Here is a 26231-nt window from a genome sequence, read left to right as displayed (position 1 = left end):
AATTTAAGGCACAGAAAGAGGCCACTTGGCTCATCGTGTCTGTGCCAGCCGAAAAACGATCCTCCTACTCTAATCCCACCTGCCTCCATTTGGTCCGTAGCCCTGTAGATTCCGGTACTTGAGGTGCATATCCAGACTCCTTTTGAATGACTTGAGATTTTCCGCCTCAACTACCCTTTCAGGTGGTCTGTTCCAGACGCTCACCACCCTCTGGGTGAAAAATATTTTCCTCATCTCCCTTCTAATCGTTCTACCAATCACTTTAAGTCTATGCCCCTTTGTCACTGAGCTCTCTGCTGAGGTGAATAGACCATTCACCTCCACTCTATCCAGGCCCTTCACATTTCAATCAGATCTCCCCTCAGCCTTCTCTGTTCCAAGGAGAACAACCCCAGCCAATCCAATCTTTCCTCATAGCTGCATTTTCCAGTTCTGGCAACATCCTCGTAAATGTCCTCCGTACCCTCTCTAGTGCAATTGCATCCTTTCTGTAATGAGGTGACCAGAACTGCACACAGTACTCAAGTTGTGGTCTAACCAATGGGTTATACAGTTCCAGCATAACCTCCCTGCTCTTCTATTCTATACCTGCCTTGTTGGGAAAGTCACTGCAGTGTGAAAATATCAAACACTGATCCAACACTCACGTGTAAAACATTCACACTAAACTCCCAACACAGGACTGGGCAGATAATGAGGATTGTTACTGACTGCTACATCTTGTCTCATCCTCCATCTGTCTCTCCCTCTCATGTCTGTCTCTCTCCATCTCTTTCTCTCTCTCCCTCTCCCTCTATCTCCTGCTCCCTCTTTCTCCGCCGCAGTCCATGACTGTGCCTGTGCCTCTCTCACACCATCTCTACCTCTCTCTCTCCTTGGACAGAATTGGTTTAATCCATTTATTGGTTAATTTTGAACCTGCAATTCTTGCCCTTGCTGGGTACGTCACTGCAGTTTGAAAATATCAAACACTGTTCAGCACACTCCCCCTAAACCCTCACACTAAACCCCCAATACAGGACAGAGCAGATAATGGGGATTGTATTGAGGTTCTGTCAAGGTCCCCTCACACCCTGTCTCCCCTTTCCCCTACTTCTAAAGTTTGTCAATTTGTGATAATATTTTTTCAACAACATTAAATTTCCCTGCAGTTTGAAAATATGAAACACTAATCCAACAGTTGCCTCCAAAACACTCTCACTAAACCCCCAATGTTTCCTTTCAAATTTAGTTTTTGCACACAGCCATTTTTAGTTTTTAATTTTCTCTTTTTTCAAACATTATTAGATCTAAAGTTTCTCATTTAATCCCGCCCTGTCACACTCTCTCTGTCTGTCTCTCACTCAGTCTCAGTTTCACCCTCTGTCTTTCTCCCTCTAACTCTCTCTCTCTCTCTCTCTCTCTGTCTCTGTCCCACTCTGTCTGTCTCTCTCCCACCATCTCTCCCTCCCTCTCTCCCTGGAAAGCAATGCTTCGAGCCATTCCGTTGTTAATTTAGAATCTGTAACTCTTGCGCTTGTTGGGAATGTCACTGCAGTTTGAGCAAAAACTCAGCTCTAAAACACTCACACTAAATCCCCAATACCAGACGGGTCAGACAATGGTCATTGTTACTGGGGTTCTGTCAAGGTCTAATTTCACTAACTCTACTGTCCCTCAGTCTTTCACTTCGTTCTTCTCTCCAATTCTCCATTTGTTTACATTTCCCTCTCTCCTTTTTCCTTAATCGCCATTCACTTGAGACGGACGGAGCTCGCTCTACTTATACATAGAGAGGAAGCTCCCTCCACTTAAGACATAGAGAGGGAGCTCCGTACACTTTATACATAGAGAGTGCTCCCTCCACTTTTTATATATGAGGGAGCTCCCACCACTTTATTCATAGAGAGGGAACTCTCTCCACTTTATACATAGAGGGGGAGCTCCCACTATTTTATTCATGGAGGGGGAGCTCCCTCGACTTTATACAGAGAAAGGGAGCTCCCTCTGTTTTATATAGCTGCCGTGGTGGGATTTGAACCCCTGTCCCCAGGCCATGAGGTTGGGCCTCTGGATTATGTGACCAGTGATATTATCACTACCCAACTGCCTCCCAAATGGATGCGTACAGTGTCTGTCCCGTAATATCACTCACAGTAGTTTCTGGGCTGTAACCCTGAACATGGTCCCGAATCAGAGACTCAAAGTTCACATTTTAACTGGGAAAAGGCAGGAACAGAGTGAAACGGGATTGATTTTGTCCCTGGATCCAGTGTCCACTGCAGACAGATCAGTTACATTTACAATAGAAATACCAGGAGTGAACAAGGTCAATACAATAATATGGAAAATGTAAATGATGCCTCTCATAATTGCCATCCGTCCAGTATGAGTAAAGATTTTAGGTTTATTCCCGAGAGAGGCCTTACTCAGAAAATGTCATTGACATTGAAATGATTGTGTTTTATCCACCACATTATTTACATCAGAGCCAAAGCTGCTGATGTAATGTGTTTGTTCAGGTGTGTGCAACTAACAGCAATGATCAGGGAGACTTATCCCCTGTATAAATCAGGACCATTTGGAATGGATCAGCTCAGAGTGCCTGGTGGAGCTGTGGATTCCAGGCTAACAGAAGTCCCTGCTTCTAACAGAAATGGGATATCCAGTAATGCATCAGATAGAAGGCATTTACTATCCTGTACTTGCAGCAATTGGAGTTGCTGGTAAGCCAGCATCTCAGCTGTTAATGGTGTAAATCGATGTTAACTGTGCTGCTGTACTGGATATTATTTCCCTCTGTGTGTGTTACACAGCCGCCTGTCCTTTACCAGCAATTTACTGATGGAATCCCCTCATTGTCTACTCTTTCATTTTTGCATGAACTGTATTATGTATTTAATGGTATTGTTTTAAGTAACTGTGGCATTATTACTGGATTATACTGTTTATTGAATGTGTTGGAATGAAATGTTTCAGTGAGGATCAATAATCAGACCATTAGGAGTTCTTAACTTTTTCATGATGTGGATCTAACCGGTCCTGGAATATTTTTATGATTTTTTTGTTAGTGATTGATAATGAGACATCTCAGTCTCAGTGTTACAAGCGGACAGAACAATGTCCTCCTTCCCCAATAACATGGCTCAGTTTAACTGGGATTGCAATGTGTTTATTGATTATCAATGTTATCAAATATTAGTTCACTGTGTGTGTCTGACGCTGCTTCAGAAGTCTGGCTACTGAACTGAGTTTGCTGCTGACACTTTCACTTCTCCTTCTTTGCTTCACTGTGGACCTTCACTGTCACTGGACAACAAGGTAAAATAGAAAGTATTGATGTGATGTTTTACTGGTTTTCACTCCATCAAGAGTCAAGAGTCTTTCCATTTATCTGTAAATTATCAGCTGCAGTGCTGATGTTGATGTTTTATTAATTAAACAATCCCACATTCTAATGGATTACTTTATAATTCCAGGTGAAGGACTTTCAATGATTGTGAGGTTTGTCTGGAAGTAGCTTTCAATCCTGTTTATTCCATGTATTGTAGATTAAGTGAAGAGTGTAGGTGAACAGGTGGAGACTTGGGTGTTCTGTAGATACATTAAATTATTCACAGAGGTTTCACCATTGAACAAACTGACTCTGAGAATAGAATCATTGAACCTGGGGCTGGTGAACAGAACACAGACGCAGAATGTTAGGAATAAATCAAATGTGAAAAGCAGCATTAAGTAACAGTTTGCAGGGTGTGAGTACTCCAGAGAGATAGGGAAGGAGAAAAGTAGCAGGGAGAACGAAACCGAGGGAAAGAGAAAAGCAGAAGTAAAAAGAAAGAGAAAGAAACAGCAGTGTGAATAATTCACTATCATAAAGTGCTGGAATGTCCAGAACAATTAGTGAGAGAAACTGTGAGTTGAAGTTGTTTGGTGTCAGATTGTGTACATTTTCCTGTTGGACTTGATCCTCTGTGTTGATTTTTGTCAGGTCCTCATTTTGTTTTGTAGAAAGTTCCTATTCCTTACTTAGCGACTTAATGAGCAGAATAGAATCAGTTCTTCACTGATGTTAATTCATTATTTAAATACTGCACTTTAACATCTCTGTGACTGCTGAGTTCAATGAAGAGCGAGGCTGATATCAGAAATATGTTTAAATTTATATTTAATTGCCTTTACAAATTAAATATATTGATCATATTGTATAAACAATGAACTGTTCTCCAACACCAATAACCACAGGGATTATTGTTTGAATGAATTAATTGAGTTTTATTACAGGGATCTATAGATTAGATTTCCTCTAACACTCTGCTGCAGTCTCTCCCTGTGAATCTCAGCCTCTCCTCTCACTGTATTGAATCCTCAGTCTCCCCATCCATTGCTTCAGTTTATCCATTTTCCCAAACCATCTGCTCCAATCTCCCCTCCTGCTCCAACGTGTCCTTTTCCTTCTCTCCCTCCCAATCTCTCTCACTGGCTCCAGCTGCCTCGCCCAACCTGATAGAAATACAGTAACATAGGAACAGGACGAGGCCGTTCAGCTCTTGTAGTCTGCTCCGCCATTCTCGGTCATGGCTGATCCTCAAACTCAGCGCTGCAGTTTTCAGCCTTTTCCATTTGGTAACATTCCCTGTCGGTTCCCTGAACCAGAGCAACAAACCAGTTACACATCCCGCTCTCCCCAAACCTTCCCAACCAACAGTTTGGAGACAAATTCCCAATTAACCCATTGGTTTTCATCTCTGTAAAACCACTTCTCATTTCCTCACTGACACTGCATCCTCACTCAGTACTTCCAGTAGATCCGGTGCTGACTTTATTCACTTTCTGCATCAACTTCTCAATCCATTATTAATAATTGTGTTTTCAAACATTTCACTGTGGCAAAGCATTGCCCAGGTCAATGAATCAGTTTTAACTGCTCGATTCAGCAACAAAGCTGGAAATTTCAGGCCAGATCCTGTCAAACTGCTGCTTTGTCTCCAGGTCTGATCAGTAATTTCTCTGCTTCCATTTCTCTCTCTTCCAGTTAACTTGGTGGCGATTGTGATCCTGTCCCGAGGAAAGTGCGGTCTCTCCAAATGTATCACTGTCTACCTGGTGGGAATGGCAGTGTCTGATCTTCTGGTCGTTATCATCGGTCCCATATTGGAATGGATTGTTTCACTTTATTTTCCATATTCATTCCTGTGCATTACTCCTGTGTGTTCTCTCATTGCCGTTCTGCTTTCTGCATCCACAGTTGTTTCTCTCTGGCTCACAGTCACTTTCACCTTTGATCGATTTGTGGCCATTTGTTGCGAGAAGCTGAAAACAAAATATTGCAGCAGCAAAACGGCGGCTGTGGTTGCAGGAACAGTGAGTGTGCTGGGTTGTTTAGAGTCTCTCCCCTGGTACTTTACACTGAAACAAGATTACATTGTTGACAATGTTCCCATGGATTGTGTTTATAAACTGAGCTTCTTTACTTCCCCCATATGGGGGGCATTTGAATTGTTTGACCTCATTTTAACCCCTTGTGTCCCGGTCTTTCTGATTTTGCTGCTCAATGTTCTGACTGTCAAACGGATTTTATTCTCCAGTGAAGTCCGCAGTGGATTCCGGCGCCACAGCAATGCAGAGAATCACAAGGACCCAGAGATGGAGAAACGCAGGAAATCAATTATTTTACTCTTCAGTATATCTGGCAGTTTTATACTGTTATGGTTGACCCGGATTGTGTTTACCATTTATAGGCGAATTGCAGATATTCAGTATTATTCCTCCTCCACTGACCCTGTCTATATCACAGATCACACATCAATGATGCTGCAGATTCTCAGTTCCTGCACCAACACAGGTATTTACATTGTGACCCAGACTAAATTCAGACAGGAACTGAAGAAGGCAGTGAAATACCCTCTCAATCTCATTGTTAAATTAGTGAAATCATAGAAAGAGCTGAAGGGTTTCAAACACTGGAAATAAATCCTATTCCGTCCCCCGCCCCGCTTCACCACCCACCCTCCACCCACCTTTGTGATTATTTGACCGGCGCCATCTTTAGTCCTGGCAGATGCCGGAATGTGGCAGACCCTTTAGTTTAACTGGAACAGTGTTCATTTGCGCATGTGCTAGTACAGCGCCATCTAGTGGTTGCTTTGTCAACAACCGCAGCCAGTGGACAAAGCTGCAAATCGCAGTGATTGTGAGGTGGTGAGGGGGAGTAACTGCAGTGAAGCAGGGACACCAGCAGATGGAGATGCTGAGCCATTGCTGATGGGAGCATCTCTTGCTGAGTTTGAAAGTTTCCACAAGTCTGAGGAATTTACTTTATTGCAAAGCTGAGATGCCGAATAAAATAATTTCAATGCAACTTTTGTAAAATGGCTATTTTTCTACTATGTGAACACTTGTGACATGAAACTCATTCCTGTTTGAAAAGTTATATTCAGTGATTGAAGGTAATGTATACATTAAACAACAGGATCAAATAAAACTCAAACAGGCATTTATAAATAAAAACTCTCAATATAAGTTGTGTTGAGTTCTTGATCACCTACATTATGACATCTCTCTCTCTCTCACTTCTCTTTCTATGCTGGTATCTTCTCCACTATAACTCAGAGTAATTGAAATTTTGATCCAATTGTCTTTTGAAAGTTAATATTGTATCTGCTTTCAGAAACCTGTCAGACAGTGAATTCCAGACCATAATAACTCCCTGCCTATTTGTTTCACCCCTCTGCTAGTGCAAACAGACTCTCCTCATGTCTCAAAAACGGGGAAAGATTTTGAATGCAATTAATTTCTCCAGGACAGCAGCTGCAGAGGAGCTGGAAACTCCTGAATTTGGACAACTGATGAACAAAAATCCTTCCGAATTCCCCAGGAGAGCAGAGGAAAGAAACAGTCAGGAAGCAAAGGGAAACAAGTGACACTTTATTGCAGCAGCAAAAACTCTTTGTCAGAATGTGGGGGTCTTCATCGCTGAGCTTTATATAAACTGGAGGTGAAAAGTGGAGGATCTTGAATACAATTTGTGTTAAATGGCCATTTCCCAGCTTTGTAAACCCTTGTAACATTAAAGTGGTTAATGTTAAGAAATATTTGTTTTCCAATGAGTACTGGGTAATGCATAAATACAGCAGCATTAAATAAAGTACAAAGAATCATTGAAAAAAATAACTAAATATGGGTCAGAACTGTTGTGTGAAATGTCATCGGTTGTAAACGTTCACTTGGCTGCAGCATTAACCTGGCTGTAGTTTCAGTCTTTGTCACACAGTGGAATTGACAATCTGAATAAAAACTGCCTGTTTATACTTCAGTCAAACAGGCCTCTCCAGCAAAAACTCTTTGCCAGAATTTCAAGGTAACTGCAGTGAGACATTTTCAGTATTTTTCTGAACTTTCTGTAAACTGGAGGTGAATAGTGAAAGACATTTAATACAATTAGTGTTAAATGGCCATTATCCAAACCGGCCCCTCCTGGTTTTAAATTACAGCAGCTTTTCTGCTCTGTTCATGATGTTTTTGGGGGAGGGAGAGAGAGACAGACAGACAGACAGGTTTCTGTCTGAAATGGTCCATTTGGGATATGGCTGGAATATCCCTCTCTCCCCCATTCCCTGTTTACACAGAGACTCACCTTGGACTATCCCATACCTGGGAGGAAGTGTTCAGATGGAGGAAGCTGAGAGCTGGTTGGATGAGCTGTATTTTGGGTGGACTGTCTGTTTTGACTGACAGGTTCTGGGATATATTAGGACAACATCAGCCTCCATTCTTTCTTTCCATGCAGCTGGTTTGTGAAGATGAGTTTCTGTGTCTCAGTCTCTGTGTCTGTGTGCCCAGGTGAATTGGAGCTGATTGCAGTGTGTGTGTGAGAGAGAGTCCAGTCTGAATTCCCCGCTCTCTGTCCCAGTCCTGACCCTTTTCTCCAATTCCCACGCCAATGCCCCTGTCCAGGATCTTTTCCCCATGGACGAGCTGATGGAAGGAAGGTGTTAGAGACCAACGATGGAGCGCAGACCGTGTGGGATGGTGAGAATCACATTTTTATTGTCTCTCTCTGCCTCAACCGCAGTCTCTTCCCACCAGTCTCGTTCTCTCTGAGTTTTTGTGTTTCTCTCTCTCTTGCTCTCCCTCTCTCTTCCTTTGCCTCTTTCTGGCTTTCTCTCTCTCTTTCACTTTCTCTGCTTTCTCTCTCTCTCTCTCTTTCTCTGCTTTCTCTCTCTCTCTCTCTTTCTCTGCTTTCTCTCTCTCTCTCTTTCTCTGCTTTCTCTCTCTTGCTTTGCCACTTTCCGACTTACTCTCTTGCACTTCCTCTGCTTTTTCTCTCTTTCTCCCTCTCTTTCTCTTTTCTTTCTCTTTCTTTGCCTCTTTCCGACTTTCTCTCTTTATTTGTCTCCCCCCTCCTACGGCAAATACTTCTCACCCCCCGCAAAATATACCCCCGCCCCGCGAAACTCCCCCCGTCAATTATTACCACCTGCAAATACCACTCCCACCCACTGAAAATATGCGCCTGCAAACAGACCCCTCCCCATCTAAATACCTCTCGACTGCAGACGCATATGTGAAATCCAACTGCTAACTGACACCCATTCCCCATGTAATACCATCCAGTGAACAGACCCCCTCTAAAACACCTCCTGTGAACTGACTCCCATCTAACAACTCCTGTGAACAGACTCCCATCTGAAACTCCTCCTGTGAACAGACTCCCATCTAATACCCCTCCTGTGAACAGACACCCATCTAAAACACCTCCTGTGAACAAACCCACCTCTAAAACTCCTCCTGTGAACAGATTTCCATCTAAAATCACTCCTACGAACAGAATCTCCTCGAAAACCCCTCCTGTGAACAGACTCCCATCTAAAACCCCTCCTGTGAACAGACTCCCATCAAAAACTCCTCCTGTGAACAGACTCCCATCTAAAAACTCCTGTGAACAGACTCCCATCTGAAACTCCTCCTGTGCACAGACTCCCATCTAAAACTCCTCCTGTGAACAGAGTCCCACTATGGAGGACTCGAGCAGTGAGGCAATATGGACAGAACTCAGAAATAGGAAGGGTGCGGTAACAATGTTGGGGCTGTACTACAGGCCTCCCAACAGCGAGCGTGAGATAGAGGTACAAATATGTAAACAGATTATGGAAGATGTAGGAGCAACAGGGTGGTGGTGATAGGAGATTTTAATTTTCCCAACATTGACTGGGATTCGCTTAGTGTTAGAGGTCCAGATGGAGCAGAATTTGTAAGGAGCATCCAGGAGGGTTTTCCAGAGCAGTATGTAAATAGTCCAACTCGGGAAGGGGCCAGACTGGACCTGGTGTTGGGGAATGAGCCCGGCCAGGTTGTTGAAGTTTCAGTAGGGGACTACTTTGGGAATAGTGATCACAATTCCGTAAACTTTAAAATACTCATGGACAAAGACGAGAGTGGTCCTAAAGGAAGAGTGCTAAATTGGGGGAAGGCCAACCATACCAAAATTCGGCAGGAGCTGGGAAATGTAGATTGGGAGCAGCTGTTTGAAGGTAAATCCACATGTGATATGTGGGAGGCTTTTAAAGAGAGGTTGATTAGCGTGCAGGAGAGACATGTTCCTGTGAAAATGAGGGATAGAAATGGCAAGATTAGGGAACCATGGATGACAGGTGAAATTGTGAGACTAGCTAAGAGGAAAAAGGAAGCAAACATAAGGTCTAGGCGGCTGATGAAAGACGAAGCTTTGAAAGAATATCGGGAATGTAGGACCAATCTGAAACGAGGAATTAAGAGGGCTAAAAGGGGTCATGAAATATCTTTAGCAAACAGGGTTAAGGAAAATCCCAAAGCCTTTTATTCATATATAAGGAGAAAGAGGGTAACTAGAGAAAGGATTGGCCCACTAAAGGACAAAGGAGGAATGTTATGCTTGGACTCAGAGAAAATGGGTGAGATTCTAAATGAGTACTTTGCATTCACCGAGGAGAGGGACATGACGGATGTTGAGGTTAGGAACAGATGTTTGATTACTCTAGGTCAAGTCGGCATAAGGAGGGAGGAAGTGTTGGGTATTCTAAAGGGCATTAAGGTGGACAAGTCCCCAGGTCCGGATGGGATCTATCCCAGGTTACTGAGGGAAGCGAGAGAGGAAATAGCTGGGGCCTTAACAGATAACTTTGCAGCATCCTTAAACACGGGTGAGGTCCCGGAGGACTGGAGAATTGCTAATGTTGTCCCCTTGTTTAAGAAGGGTAGCAGGGATAATCCAGGTAATTATAGACCGGTGAGCCTGACGTCAGTGGTCGGGAAGCTGCTGGAGAAGATACTGAGGGATAGGATCTATTCCCATTTGGAAGAAAATGGGCTCATCAGTGATAGGCAACATGGTTTTGTGCAGGGAAGGTCATGTCTTACCAACTTAATAGAATTCTTTGAGGAAGTGACAAAGTTGATTGATGACGGAAGGGCTGTCGATGTCATATACATGGACTTCAGTAAGGCGTTTGATAAGGTTCCCCATGGCAGGCTGATGGAGAATGTGAAGGCGCTTGGGGTCCAAGGTGTACTAGCTAGATGGATAAAGAACTGGCTGGGCAACAGGAGACAGAAAGTAGCAGTAGAAGGGAGTTTCTCAAAATGGAGACGTGTGACCAGTGGTGTTCCACAGGGATCCCTGCTGGGACCACTGTTGTTTGTGATATACATTAATGATTTGGAGGAAAGTATAGGTGGACTGATTAGCAAGTTTGCAGACGACACTAAGATTGGTGGAGTAGCAGATAGTGAAGGGGACTGTCAGAGAATACAGCAGAATATAGATAGATTGGAGAGTTGGGCAGAGAAATGGCAGATGGAGTTCAATCAGGGCAAATGCGAGGTGATGCATTTTGGAAGATCCAATTCAAGAGTGAACTATACAGTAAATGGAAAAGTCCTGGGGAAAATTGATGTCCAGAGAGATTTGGGTGTTCAGGTCCACTGTTCCCTGAAGGTGGCAACGCAGGTAAATACAGTGGTCAAGAAGGCATACGGCATGCTTTCCTTCATCGGACGAGGCATTGAGTACAAGAGTTGGCAGGTCATGTTACAGTTGAATAGGACTTTGGTTCGGCCACATTTGGAATACTGTTCACAGTTCTGGTCGCCACATTATCAAAAGGATGTGGATGCTTTGGAGAGGGTGCAGAGGAGGTTCACCAGGATGTTGGCTGATATGGAGGGCGCTAGCTATGAAGAGAGGTTGAGTAGATTAGGATTATTTTCATTAGAAAGACGGAGGTTGAAGGGGGACCTGATTGAGGTGTACAAAATCATGAGGGGTACAGACAGGGTGGATAGCAAGAGGCTTTTTCCCAGAGTGGGGGTTTCAATTACTGGAGGACACGAGTTCAAAGTGAAAGGGGAAAAGTTTAGGGGGGGTATGCGTGGAAAGTTCTTTACGCAGAGGGTGGTGGGCACCTGGAACGCATTGCCAGCGGAGGTGGTAGATGCGGGCACGATGGAGTCTTTTAAGATGTATCTAGACAGATACATGAATGGGCAGGAAGAAAAGAGATACAGGACCTTAGAAAATAGGCGACATGTTTAGAGAGAGGATCTGGATCGGCGCAGGCTTGGAGGGCCGAAGGGCCTGTTCCTGTGCTGTAATTATCTTTGTTCTTTGTTCTATTGTTCTTTAATATCCCTCCTGTGAACAGACTCCCATCTAAAATCCCTCCTGTGAACAGACTCCCATCTAAATCCCCTCATGTGAACAGAAACCCATCTAAAACCCCTCCTGTGAACAGACCTCCATCTCAAATCCCTCCTGTGAACAGACCTCCATCTAATATCCCTCCTGTGAACAGAACCCCATCTAATATCCCTCATGTGAACAGAAACCCATCTAAAATCCCTCCTGTGAACAGAACCCCATCTAATATCCCTCCTGTGAACAGTACCCATCTAATATCCCTCCTGTGAACAGAACCCCATCTAATATCCCTCCTGTGAACAGAACCCCATCTAAAATCCCTCCTGTGAACAGAACCCCATCTAAAATCCCTCCTGTGAACAGACCTCCATCTAATATCCCTCCTGTGAACAGACCTCCATCTAATATCCCTCCTGTGAACAGAAACCCATCTAATATCCCTCCTGTGAACAGACCTCCATCTAAAATCCCTCGTGTGAACAGAAACCCATCTAATATCCCTCCTGTGAACAGACCTCCATCTAATATCCCTCCTGTGAACAGACCTCCATCTAATATCCCTCCTGTGAACAGAACCCCATCTAATATCCCTCCTGTGAACAGAAACCCATCTAATATCCCTCCTGTCAACAGACCTCCATCTAATATCCCTCCTGTGAACAGACCTCCATCTAATATCCCTCCTGTCAACAGAAACCCATCTAAAACCCCTCCTGTGAACAGACCTCCATCTAATATCCCTCCTGCGAACAGACCTCCATCTAAAATCCCTCCTGTGAACAGACCTCCATCTAATATCCCTCCTGTGAACAGACCTCCATCTAATATCACTCCTGTGAACAGAACCCCATCTAATCCTCCTGTGAACAGAACCCCATCTAATATCCCTCCTGTGAACAGAACCCCATGCAAAATCCCTCCTGTGAACAGAACCCCATCTAATATCCCTCCTGTGAACAGAACCCCATCTAATATCCCTCATGTGAACAGAAACCCATCTAAAACCCCTCCTGTGAACATACCTCCATCTCAAATCCCTCCTGTGAACACACCTCCATTTAAAATCCCTCCTGTGAACAGAACCCCATCGAATATCCCTCCTGTGAACAGAACCCCATCTAAAATTCCTCCTGTGAACAGACCTCCATCTAATATCCCTCCTGTGAACAGAACCCCATCTAATATCCCTCCTGTGAACAGAACCCCATCTAAAATCCCTCCTGTGAATAGACCTCCATCCAATATCCCTCCTGTGAACAGAACCCCATCTAATATCCCACCTGTGAACGGAAACCCATCTAAAACCCTTCCTGTGAACAGACCTCCATCTAATATCCCTCCTGTGAACAGAACCACATCTAAAATATCTCCTGTGAACAGAAACCCATCTCATACCCCCCCTGTGAACAGACCTCCATCTAATATCCCTCCTGTGAACAGACCTCCATCTAATATCCCTCCTGTGAACAGAACCCCATCTAATATCCCTCCTGTGAACAGCAACCCATCTAATATCCCTCCTGTGAACAGACCTCCATCTAATATCCCTCCTGTGAACAGACCTCCATCTAATATCCCTCCTGTCAACAGACCTCCATCTAAAAACACCTCCTGTGAACAGACCACCATCTAAAATCCCTCCTGTGAACAGAACCCCATCCAAAATCCCTCCTGTGAACAGAACCCCATCTAATATCCCTCCTGTGAACAGAACCCCATCTAAAACCCCTCCTGTGAACAGAGCTCCATCTAATATCCCTCCTGTGAACAGAACCCCATCTAATATCCCTCATGTGAACAGACCTCCATCTAATATCCCTCCTGTGAACAGATCTCCATCTAATATCCCTCCTGTGAACAGAACCCCATCTAATATCCCTCATGTGAACAGAACCCCATCTAATATCCCTCCTGTGAACAGAACCCCATCTAAAAGCCCTCCTGTGAACAGACCTCCATCTAATATCCCTCCTGTGAACAGAACCCCATCTAATATCCCTCATGTGAACAGACCTCCATCTAATATCCCTCCTGTGAACAGATCTCCATCTAATATCCCTCCTGTGAACAGACCTCCATCTAATATCCCTCCTGTGAACAGAAACCCATCTAATATCCCTCATGTGAACAGAACCCCATCTAATATCCCTCCTGTGAACAGAACCCCATCTAAAACCCCTCCTGTGAACAGACCTCCATCTAATATCCCTCCTGCGAACAGAACCCCATCTAAAACCCCTCCTGTGAACAGACCTCCATCTAATATCCGTCCTGCGAACAGAACCCCATCTAAAACCCCTCCTGTGAACAGACCTCCATCTAATATCCCTCATGTGAACAGAACTGCATCTAAAACCCCTCCTGTGAACAGAACCCCATCTAAAGCCCCTCCTGTGAACAGACCTCCATCTACAATCCCTCCTGTGAACAGACCTCCATCTGAAATCCCTCCTGTGAACAGAAACCCATCTAATATCCCTCCTGTGAACAGACCTCCATCTAATATCCCTCCTGTGAACAGACCTCCATCTAATATCCCTCCTGTGAACAGAACCCCATCTAATATCCCTCCTGTGAACAGAAACCCATCTAATATCCCTCCTGTGAACAGACCTCCATCTAATATCCCTCCTGTGAACAGACCTCCATCTAATATCCCTCCTGTCAACAGAAACCCATCTAAAACCCCTCCTGTGAACAGACCTCCATCTAATATCCCTCCTGTGAACAGACCTCCATCTAAAATCCCTCCTGTGAACAGACCTCCATCTAATATCCCTCCTGTGAACAGACCTCCATCTAATATCACTCCTGTGAACAGAACCCCATCTAATCCTCCTGTGAACAGAACCCCATCTAATATCCCTCCTGTGAACAGAACCCCATGCAAAATCCCTCCTGTGAACAGAACCCCATCTAATATCCCTCCTGTGAACAGAACCCCATCTAATATCCCTCATGTGAACAGAAACCCATCTAAAACCCCTCCTGTGAACAGACCTCCATCTCAAATCCCTCCTGTGAACACACCTCCATTTCAAATCCCTCCTGTGAACAGAACCCCATCGAATATCCCTCCTGTGAACAGAACCCCATCTAAAATTCCTCCTGTGAACAGACCTCCATCTAATATCCCTCCTGTGAACAGAACCCCATCTAATATCCCTCCTGTGAACAGAACCCCATCTAAAATCCCTCCTGTGAATAGACCTCCATCCAATATCCCTCCTGTGAACAGAACCCCATCTAATATCCCACCTGTGAACAAAAACCCATCTAAAACCCTTCCTGTGAACTGACCTCCATCTAATATCCCTCCTGTGAACAGAACCCCATCTAAAATATCTCCTGTGAAGAGAAACCCATCTAATACGCCTCCTGTGAACAGACCTCCATCTAATATCCCTCCTGTGAACAGACCTCCATCTAATATCCCTCCTGTGAACAGAACACCATCTAATACCCCTCCTGTGAACAGAACACCATCTAATATCCCTCCTGTGAACAGAAACCCATCTAATATCCCTCCTGTGAACAGAAACCCATCTAATATCCCTCCTGTGAACAGACCTCCATCTAAAATCCCTCGTGTGAACAGAAACCCATCTAATATCCCTCCTGTGAACAGACCTCCATCTAATATCCCTCCTGTGAACAGACCTCCATCTAATATCCCTCCTGTGAACAGAACCCCATCTAATATCCCTCCTGTGAACAGAAACCCATCTAATATCCCTCCTGTGAACAGACCTCCATCTAATATCCCTCCTGTGAACAGACCTCCATCTAATATCCCTCCTGTCAACAGAAACCCATCTAAAACCCCTCCTGTGAACAGACCTCCATCTAATATCCCTCCTGTCAACAGAAACCCATCTAAAACCCCTCCTGTGAACAGACCTCCATCTAATATCCCTCCTGTGAACAGACCTCCATCTAAAATCCCTCCTGTGAACAGACCTCCATCTAATATCCCTCCTGTGAACAGACCTCCATCTAATATCACTCCTGTGAACAGAACCCCATCTAATCCTCCTGTGAACAGAACCCCATCTAATATCCCTCCTGTGAACAGAACCCCATGCAAAATCCCTCCTGTGAACAGAACCCCATCTAATATCCCTCCTGTGAACAGAACCCCATCTAATATCCCTCATGTGAACAGAAACCCATCTAAAACCCCTCCTGTGAACAGACCTCCATCTCAAATCCCTCCTGTGAACACACCTCCATTTAAAATCCCTCCTGTGAACAGAACCCCATCGAATATCCCTCCTGTGAACAGAGCCCCATCTAAAATTCCTCCTGTGAACAGACCTCCATCTAATATCCCTCCTGTGAACAGAACCCCATCTAATATCCCTCCTGTGAACAGAACCCCATCTAAAATCCCTCCTGTGAATAGACCTCCATCCAATATCCCTCCTGTGAACAGAACCCCATCTAATATCCCACCTGTGAACGGAAACCCATCTAAAACCCTTCCTGTGAACAGACCTCCATCTAATATCCCTCCTGTGAACAGAACCACATCTAAAATATCTCCTGTGAACAGAAACCCATCTAATACCCCTCCTGTGAACAGACCTCCATCTAATATCCCTCCTGTGAACAGACCTCCATCTAATATCCCTCCTGTGAACAGAACCCCATCTAATATCCCTCCTGTGAACAGAAACCCATCTAATATCCCTCCTGTGAACAGACCTCCATCTAATATCCCTCCTGTGAACAGACCTCCATCTAATATCCCTCCTGTCAACAGACCTCCATCTAAAAACACCTCCTGTGAACAGACCTCCATCTAATATCCCTCCTGTGAACAGATCTCCATCTAATATCCCTCCTGTGAACAGAACCCCATCTAATATCCCTCATGTGAACAGAACCCCATCTAATATCCCTCCTGTGAACAGAACCCCATCTAAAACCCCTCCTGTGAACAGACCTCCATCTAATATCCCTCCTGTGAACAGAACCCCATCTAATATCCCTCATGTGAACAGACCTCCATCTAATATCCCTCCTGTGAACAGATCTCCATCTAATATCCCTCCTGTGAACAGACCTCCATCTAATATCCCTCCTGTGAACAGAACCCCATCTAATATCCCTCATGTGAACAGAACCCCATCTAATATCCCTCCTGTGAACAGAACCCCATCTAAAACCCCTCCTGTGAACAGACCTCCATCTAATATCCCTCCTGCGAACAGAACCCCATCTAAAACCCCTCCTGTGAACAGACCTCCATCTAATATCCGTCCTGCGAACAGAACCCCATCTAAAACCCCTCCTGTGAAAAGACCTCCATCTAATATCCCTCATGTGAACAGAACTGCATCTAAAACCCCTCCTGTGAACAGAACCCCATCTAAAGCCCCTCCTGTGAACAGACCTCCATCTAAAATCCCTCCTGTGAACAGACCTCCATCTGAAATCCCTCCTGTGAACAGAAACCCATCTAATATCCCTCCTGTGAACAGACCTCCATCTAATATCCCTCCTGTGAACAGACCTCCATCTAATATCCCTCCTGTGAACAGAACCCCATCTAATATCCCTCCTGTGAACAGAAACCCATCTAATATCCCTCCTGTGAACAGACCTCTATCTAATATCCCTCCTGTGAACAGACCTCCATCTAATATCCCTCCTGTCAACAGAAACCCATCTAAAACCCCTCCTGTGAACAGACCTCCATCTAATATCCCTCCTGTGAACAGACCTCCATCTAAAATCCCTCCTGTGAACAGTCCTCCATCTAATATCCCTCCTGTGAACAGACCTCCATCTAATATCACTCCTGTGAACAGAACCCCATCTAATCCTCCTGTGAACAGAACCCCATCTAATATCCCTCCTGTGAACAGAACCCCATGCAAAATCCCTCCTGTGAACAGAACCCCATCTAATATCCCTCCTGTGAACAGAACCCCATCTAATATCCCTCATGTGAACAGAAACCCATCTAAAACCCCTCCTGTGAACAGACCTCCATCTCAAATCCCTCCTGTGAACACACCTCCATTTAAAATCCCTCCTGTGAACAGAACCCCATCGAATATCCCTCCTGTGAACAGAACCCCATCTAAAATTCCTCCTGTGAACAGACCTCCATCTAATATCCCTCCTGTGAACAGAACCCCATCTAATATCCCTCCTGTGAACAGAACCCCATCTAAAATCCCTAATGTGAATAGACCTCCATCCAATATCCCTCCTGTGAACAGAACCCCATCTAATATCCCACCTGTGAACGGAAACCCATCTAAAACCCTTCCTGTGAACAGACCTAAATATAATATCCCTCCTGTGAACAGAACCCCATCTAAAATATCTCCTGTGAAGAGAAACCCATCTAATACGCCTCCTGTGAACAGACCTCCATCTAAGATCCCTCCCGTGAACAGACCTCCATCTAATATCCCTCCTGTGAACAGAACACCATCTAATATCCCTCCTGTGAACAGAAACCCATCTAATATCCCTCCTGTGAACAGACCTCCATCTAATATCCCTCCTGTGAACAGACCTCCATCTAATATCCCTCCTGTCAACAGACCTCCATCTAAAAACACCTCCTGTGAACAGACCACCATCTAAAATCCCTCCTGTGAACAGAACCCCATACAAAATCCCTCCTGTGAACAGAACCCCATCTAATATCCCTCCTGTGAACAGAACCCCATCTAAAACCCCTCCTGTGAACAGACCTCCATCTAATATCCCTCCTGTGAACAGAACCCCATCTAATATCCCTCATGTGAACAGACCTCCATCTAATATCCCTCCTGTGAACAGATCTCCATCTAATATCCCTCCTGTGAACAGAACCCCATCTAATATCCCTCATGTGAACAGAACCCCATCTAATATCCCTCCTGTGAACAGAACCCCATCTAAAACCCCTCCTGTGAACAGACCTCCATCTAATATCCCTCCTGCGAACAGAACCCCATCTAATATCCCTCATGTGAACAGACCTCCATCTAATATCCCTCCTGTGAACAGATCTCCATCTAATATCCCTCCTGTGAACAGAACCCCATCTAATATCCCTCATGTGAACATAACCCCATCTAATATCCCTCCTGTGAACAGAACCCCATCTAAAACCCCTCCTGTGAACAGACCTCCATCTAATATCCCTCCTGCGAACAGAACCCCATCTAAAACCCCTCCTGTGAACAGACCTCCATCTAATATCCGTCCTGCGAACAGAACCCCATCTAAAACCCCTCCTGTGAACAGAACTCCATCTAAAACCCCTCCTGTGAACAGACCTCCATCTAAAATCCCTCCTGTGAACAGACCTCCATCTGAAATCCCTCCTGTGAACAGACCTCCATCTAATATCCCTCCTGTGAACAGAAACCCATCTAATATCCCTCATGTGAACAGAAACCCATCTAAAATCCCTCCTGTGAACAGACCTCCATCTAATATTCCTCCTGTGAACAGAACCCCATCTAAAATCCCTCCTGTGAACAGACCTCCATCTAATATCCCTCATGTGAACAGAAACCCATCTAAAATCCCACCTGTGAACAGAACCCCATCTAATATCCCTCCTGTGAACAGTACCCATCTAATATCCCTCCTGTGAACAGTACCCAATCTAATATCCCTCCTGTGAACAGAACCCCATCTAAAATCCCTCCTGTGAACAGAACCCCATCTAAAATCCCTCCTGTGAACAGAACCCCATCTAAATTCCCTCCTATGAACGGACCTCCATCTAATATCCCTCCTGTGTACTGACCTCCATCTAATATCCGTCCTGTGAACAGAAACCCATCTAATATCCCTCCTGTGAACAGACCTCCATCTAATATCCCTCCTGTGAACAGACCTCCATCTAATATCCCTCCTGTGAACTGAACCCCATCTAATATCCCTCCTGTGAACAGAAACCCATCTAATATCCCTCCTGTGAACAGAAACCCATCTAATATCCCTCCTGTGAACAGACCTCCATCTAAAGTCCCTCGTGTGAACAGAAACCCATCTAATATCCCTCCTGTGAACAGACCTCCATCTAATATCCCTCCTGTGAACAGACCTCCATCTAATATCCCTCCTGTGAACAGAACCCCATCTAATATCCCTCCTGTGAACAGAAACCCATCTAATATCCCTCCTGTGAACAGACCTGAATCTAATATCCCTCCTGTGAACAGACCTCCATCTAATATCCCTCCTGTCAACAGAAACCCATCTAAAACCCCTCCTGTGAACAGACCTCCATCTAATATCCCTCCTGTGAACAGACCTCCATCTAAAATCCCTCCTGTGAACAGACCTCCATCTAATATCCCTCCTGTGAACAGACCTCCATCTAATATCACTCCTGTGAACAGAACCCCATCTAATCCTCCTGTGAACAGAACCCCATCTAATATCCCTCCTGTGAACAGAACCCCATGCAAAATCCCTCCTGTGAACAGAACCCCATCTAATATCCCTCCTGTGAACAGAACCCCATCTAATATCCCTCATGTGAACAGAAACCCATCTAAAACCCCTCCTGTGAACAGACCTCCATCTCAAATCCCTCCTGTGAACACACCTCCATTTAAAATCCCTCCTGTGAACAGAACCCCATCGAATATCCCTCCTGTGAACAGAACCCCATCTAAAATTCCTCCTGTGAACAGAACTCCATCTAATATCCCTCCTGTGAACAGAACCCCATCTAATATCCCTCCTGTGAACAGAACCCCATCTAAAATCCCTCCTGTGAATAGACCTCCATCCAATATCCCTCCTGTGAACAGAACCCCATCTAATATCCCACCTGTGAACGGAAACCCATCTAAAACCCTTCCTGTGAACAGACCTCCATCTAATATCCCTCCTGTGAACAGAACCCCATCTAAAATATCTCCTGTGAACAGAAACCCATCTAATACCCCTCCTGTGAACAGACCTCCATCTAATATCCCTCCTGTGAACAGACCTCCATCTAATATCCCTCCTGTGAACAGACCTCCATCTAATATCCCTCCTGTCAACAGACCTCCATCTAAAAACACCTCCTGTGAACAGACCACCATCTAAAATCCCTCCTGTGAACAGAACCCCATCCAAAATCCCTCCTGTGAACAGAACCCCATCTAATATCCCTCCTGTGAACAGAACCCCATCTAAAACCCCTCCTGTGAACAGACCTCCATCTAATATCCCTCCTGTGAACAGAACCCCATCTAATATCCCTCATGTGAACAGACCTCCATCTAATATCCCTCCTGTGAACAGATCTCCATCTAATATCCCTCCTGTGAACAGAACCCCATCTAATATCCCTCATGTGAACAGAACCCCATCTAATATCCCTCCTGTGAACAGAACCCCATCTAAAACCCCTCCTGTGAACAGACCTCCATCTAATATCCCTCCTGTGAACAGAACCCCATCTAATATCCCTCATGTGAACAGACCTCCATCTAATATCCCTCCTGTGAACAGATCTCCATCTAATATCCCTCCTGTGAACAGACCTCCATCTAATATCCCTCCTGTGAACAGAACCCCATCTAATATCCCTCATGTGAACAGAACCCCATCTAATATCCCTCCTGTGAGCAGAACCCCAGCTAAAACCCCTCCTGTGAACAGACCTCCATCTAATATCCCTCCTGCGAACAGAACCCCATCTAAAACCCCTCCTGTGAACAGACCTCCATCTAATATCCGTCCTGCGAACAGAACCCCATCTAAAACCCTTCCTGTGAACAGACCTCCATCTAAAACCCCTCCTGTGAACAGAACCCCATCTAAAGCCCCTCCTGCGAACAGACCTCCATCTAAAATCCCTCCTGTGAACAGACCTCCATCTGAAATCCCTCCTGTGAACAGACCTCCATCTAATATCCCTCCTGTGAACAGAACCCCATCTAATATCCCTCATGTGAACAGACCTCCATCTAATATCCCTCCTGTGAACAGATCTCCATCTAATATCCCTCCTGTGAACAGACCTCCATCTAATATCCCTCCTGTGAACAGAACCCCATCTAATATCCCTCATGTGAACAGAACCCCATCTAATATCCCTCCTGTGAACAGAACCCCATCTAATATCCCTCATGTGAACAGAACCCCATCTAATATCCCTCCTGTGAGCAGAACCCCAGCTAAAACCCCTCCTGTGAACAGACCTCCATCTAATATCCCTCCTGCGAACAGAACCCCATCTAAAACCCCTCCTGCGAACAGAACTGCATCTAAAACCCCTCCTGTGAACAGAACCCCATCTAAAGCCCCTCCTGCGAACAGACCTCCATCTAAAATCCCTCCTGTGAACAGACCTCCATCTGAAATCCCTCCTGTGAACAGACCTCCATCTAATATCCCTCCTGTGAACAGAACCCCATCTAATATCCCTCATGTGAACAGAAACCCATCTAAAATCCCTCCTGTGAACAGACCTCCATCTAATATTCCTCCTGTGAACAGAACCCCATCTAAAATCCCTCCTGTGAACAGACCTCCATCTAATATCCCTCCTGTGAACAGAACCCCATCTAATATCCCTCATGTGAACAGAAACCCATCTAAAATCCCACCTGTGAACAGAACCCCATCTAATATCCCTTCTGTGAACAGTACCCATCTAATATCCCTCCTGTGAACAGAACCCAATCTAATATCCCTCCTGTGAACAGAACCCCTTTTAAAATCCCTCCTGTGAACAGAACCCCATCTAAAATCCCTCCTGTGAACAGAACCACATCTAAAATCCCTCCTATGAACGGACCTCCATCTAATATCCCTCCTGTGAACTGACCTCCATCTAATATCCGTCCTGTGAACAGAAACCCATCTAATATCCCTCCTGTGAACAGACCTCCATCTAATATCCCTCCTGTGAACAGACCTCCATCTAATATCCCTCCTGTGAACTGAACCCCATCTAATATCCCTCCTGTGAACAGAAACCCATCTAATATCCCTCCTGTGAACAGACCTCCATCTAATATCCCTCCTGTCAACTCAAACCCATCTAAAACCCCTCCTGTGAACAGACCTCCAACTAATATCCCTCCTGTGAACAGACTCCCATGTAAAACTCCCCCTGTGAACAGACCTCCATCCAAAACCCCTCCTGTGAACAGACCTCCATCTAATATCACTCCTGTGAACAGAACCCCATCTAATATCCCTCCTGTGAACAGAACCCCATCTAATATCCCTCCTGTGAACAGAACCCCATCCAAAATCCCTCCTGTGAACAGAACCCCATCTAATATCCCTCATGTGAACAGAAACCCATCTAAAACCCCTCCTGTGAACAGACCTCCATCTCAAATCCCTCCTGTGGACACACCTCCATCTAAAATCCCTCCTGTGAACAGAACCCCATCTAATATCCCTCCTGTGAACCGAAACCCATCTAAAATTCCTCCTGTGAACAGACCTCCATCTAATATCCCTCCTGTGAACAGAACCCCATCTAATATCCCTCCTGTGAACAGAACCCCATCTAAAATCCCTCCTGTGAACAGACCTCCATCCAATATCCCTCCTGTGAACACAACCCCATCTAATATCCCTCCTATGAACAGAAACCCATCTAAAACCCCTCCTGTGAACAGACCTCCATCTAATATCCCTCCTGTGAACAGAACCCCATCTAAAATCCCTCCTGTGAACAGAAACCCATCTAATATCCCTCCTGTGAACAGACATCCATCTAATATCCCTCCTGTGAACAGACCTCCATCTAATATCCCTCCAGTGAACAGAACCCCATCTATTATCCCTCCTGTGAACAGAAACCCATCTAATATCCCTCCTGTGAACAGACCTCCATCTAATATCCCTCCTGTGAACAGACCTCCATCTAATATCCCTCCTGTCAACAGACCTCCATCTAAAAACACCTCCTGTGAACAGACAACCATCTAAAATCCCTCCTGTGAACAGACCTCCATCTAATATCCCCCCTGTGAACAGAACCCCATCTACTATCCCACATGTGCACAGAAACCCATCTAAAACCCCTCCTGTGAACAGAACCCCATCTAAAACCCCTCCTGTGAACAGACCTCCATCTAATATCCTTCATGTGAACAGAACCGCATCCAAAAGCCCTCCTGTGAACAGAACCCCATCTGAAGCCCCTCCTGTGAACAGACCTCCATCTAAAATCCCTCCTGTGAACAGACCTCCATCCAAAATCCCTCCTGTGAACAGACCTCCATCTAATATCCCTCCTGTGAACAGAACCCCATCTAATATCCCTCATGTGAACAGAACCCCATCTAAAATCCCTCCTGTGAACAGACCTCCATCTAATATCCCTCCTGTGAACAGAACCCCATCTAAAATCCCTCCTGTGAACAGACCTCCATCTAATATCCCTCCTGTGAACAGAACCCCATCTAATATCCCTGATGTGAACAGAAACCCATCTAAAATCCCTCCTGTGAACAGAACCCCATCCAAAATCCCTCCTGTGAACAGAACCCCATCTAATATCCCTCCTGTGAACAGAACCCCATCTAAAACCCCTCCTGTGAACAGACCTCCATCTAATATCCCTCCTGTGAACAGAACCCCATCTAATATCCCTCATGTGAACAGACCTCCATCTAATATCCCTCCTGTGAACAGATCTCCATCTAATATCCCTCCTGTGAACAGAACCCCATCTAATATCCCTCATTTGAACAGAACCCCATCTAATATCCCTCCTGTGAACAGAACCACATCTAACACCCCTCCTGTGAACAGACCTCCATCTAATATCCCTCCTGTGAACAGAACCCCATCTTATATCCCTCATGTGAACAGACCTCCATCTAATATCCCTCCTGTGAACAGACCTCCATTTCATATCCCTCCTGTGAACAGAACCGCATCTAATATCCCTCATGTGAACAGAACCCCATCTAAAACCCCTCCTGTGAACAGACCTCCATCTAATATCCCTCCTGCGAAAAGAACCCCATCTGATACCCCTCCTGTGAACAGACCTCCATCTAATATCCCTCATGTGAATAGAACCCCATCTAATATCCCTCATGTGAACAGAACCGCATCTAAAACCCCTCCTGTGAACAGAACCCCATCTAAAGACCCTCCTGTGAACAGAACCCCATCTAAAGCCCCTCCTGTGAACAGACCTCCATCTAAAATCCCTCCTGTGAACAGACCCCCATCTAATATCCCTCCTGTGAACAGAACCCCATCTAAAATCCCTCCTGTGAACGGAACCCCATCTAAAATCCCTCCTGTGAACAGAACCCCATCTAAAATGCCTCCTGTGAACAGACGTCCATCTAATATGCCTCCTGTGAACAGACCTCCATCTAATATCCCTCCTGTGAACAGAAACCCATCTAATATCCCTCCTGTGAACAGACCTCCATCTAATATCCCTCCTGTGAACAGAACCCCATCTAAAATCCCTCCTGTGAACAGAACCCCATCTGATATCCATCCTGTGAACAGAAACCCTTCTAAAACCCCTCCTGTGAACAGACCTCCATCTAATTTCCCTCCTGTGAACAGACCTCCATCTAATATCCATCCTGTGAACAGAACCCCATCTAAAATCCCTCCTTTGAACAGAAACCCATCTAATATCCCTCCTGTGAACAGACCTCCATCTAATATCCCTCCTGTGAACAGACCTCCATCTAATATCCCTCCTCTGAACAGAACCCAACCTAATATCCCTCCTGTGAACAGAAACCCATCTAATATCCCTCCTGTGAACAGACCTCCATCGAATATCCCTCCTGTGAACAGACCTCCATCTAATATCCCTCCTGTGAACAGAAACCCATCTGAAACCCCTCCTGTGAACAGACCTCCATCTAATATCCCTCCTGTGAACAGACTCCCATGCAAAACTCCCCCTGTGAACAGACCTCCATCTAAAACCCCTTCTGTGAACAGACCTCCATCTAATATCCCTCCTGTGAACAGACCTCCATCTAATATCACTCCTGTGAACAGAACCCCATCTAATATCCCTCCTGTGAACAGAACCCCATCTAATATCCCTCCTGTGAACAGAACCCCATCCAAAATCCCTCCTGTGAACAGAACCCCATCTAATATCCCTCCTGTGAACAGAACCCCATCTAATCTCCCTCATGTGAACAGAAACCCATCTAAAACCCCTCCTGTGAACAGACCTCCATCTCAAATCCCTCCTGTGAACAGACCTCCATCTAAAATCCCTCCTGTCAACAGATCCCCATCTAATATCCCTCCTGTGAACAGAACCCCATCTAATATCCCTCCTGTGAACAGAACCCCATCTAAAATCCCTCCTGTGAACGGAATCACATCTAAAATCACTCCTGTGAACAGAACCCCATCTAAAATCCCTCCTGCGAACAGACCTCCATCTAATATCCCTCCTGTGAACAGAACCCCATCTAATATCCCTCCTGTGAACGGAAACCCATCGAAAACCCCTCCTGTGAACAGACCTCCATCTAATATCCCTCCTGTGAACAGAACCCCATCTAAAATCCCTCCTGTGAACAGAAACCCATCTAATATCCCTCCTGTGAACAGACCTCCATCTAATATCCCTCCTGTGAACAGACCTCCA

The sequence above is a fragment of the Heterodontus francisci genome, chromosome X (assembly GCF_036365525.1).
Source record: "Heterodontus francisci isolate sHetFra1 chromosome X, sHetFra1.hap1, whole genome shotgun sequence".
Classification (NCBI taxonomy): Eukaryota; Metazoa; Chordata; class Chondrichthyes; order Heterodontiformes; family Heterodontidae; genus Heterodontus; species Heterodontus francisci.
Note: the sequence above shows the minus strand (reverse complement) of the source record.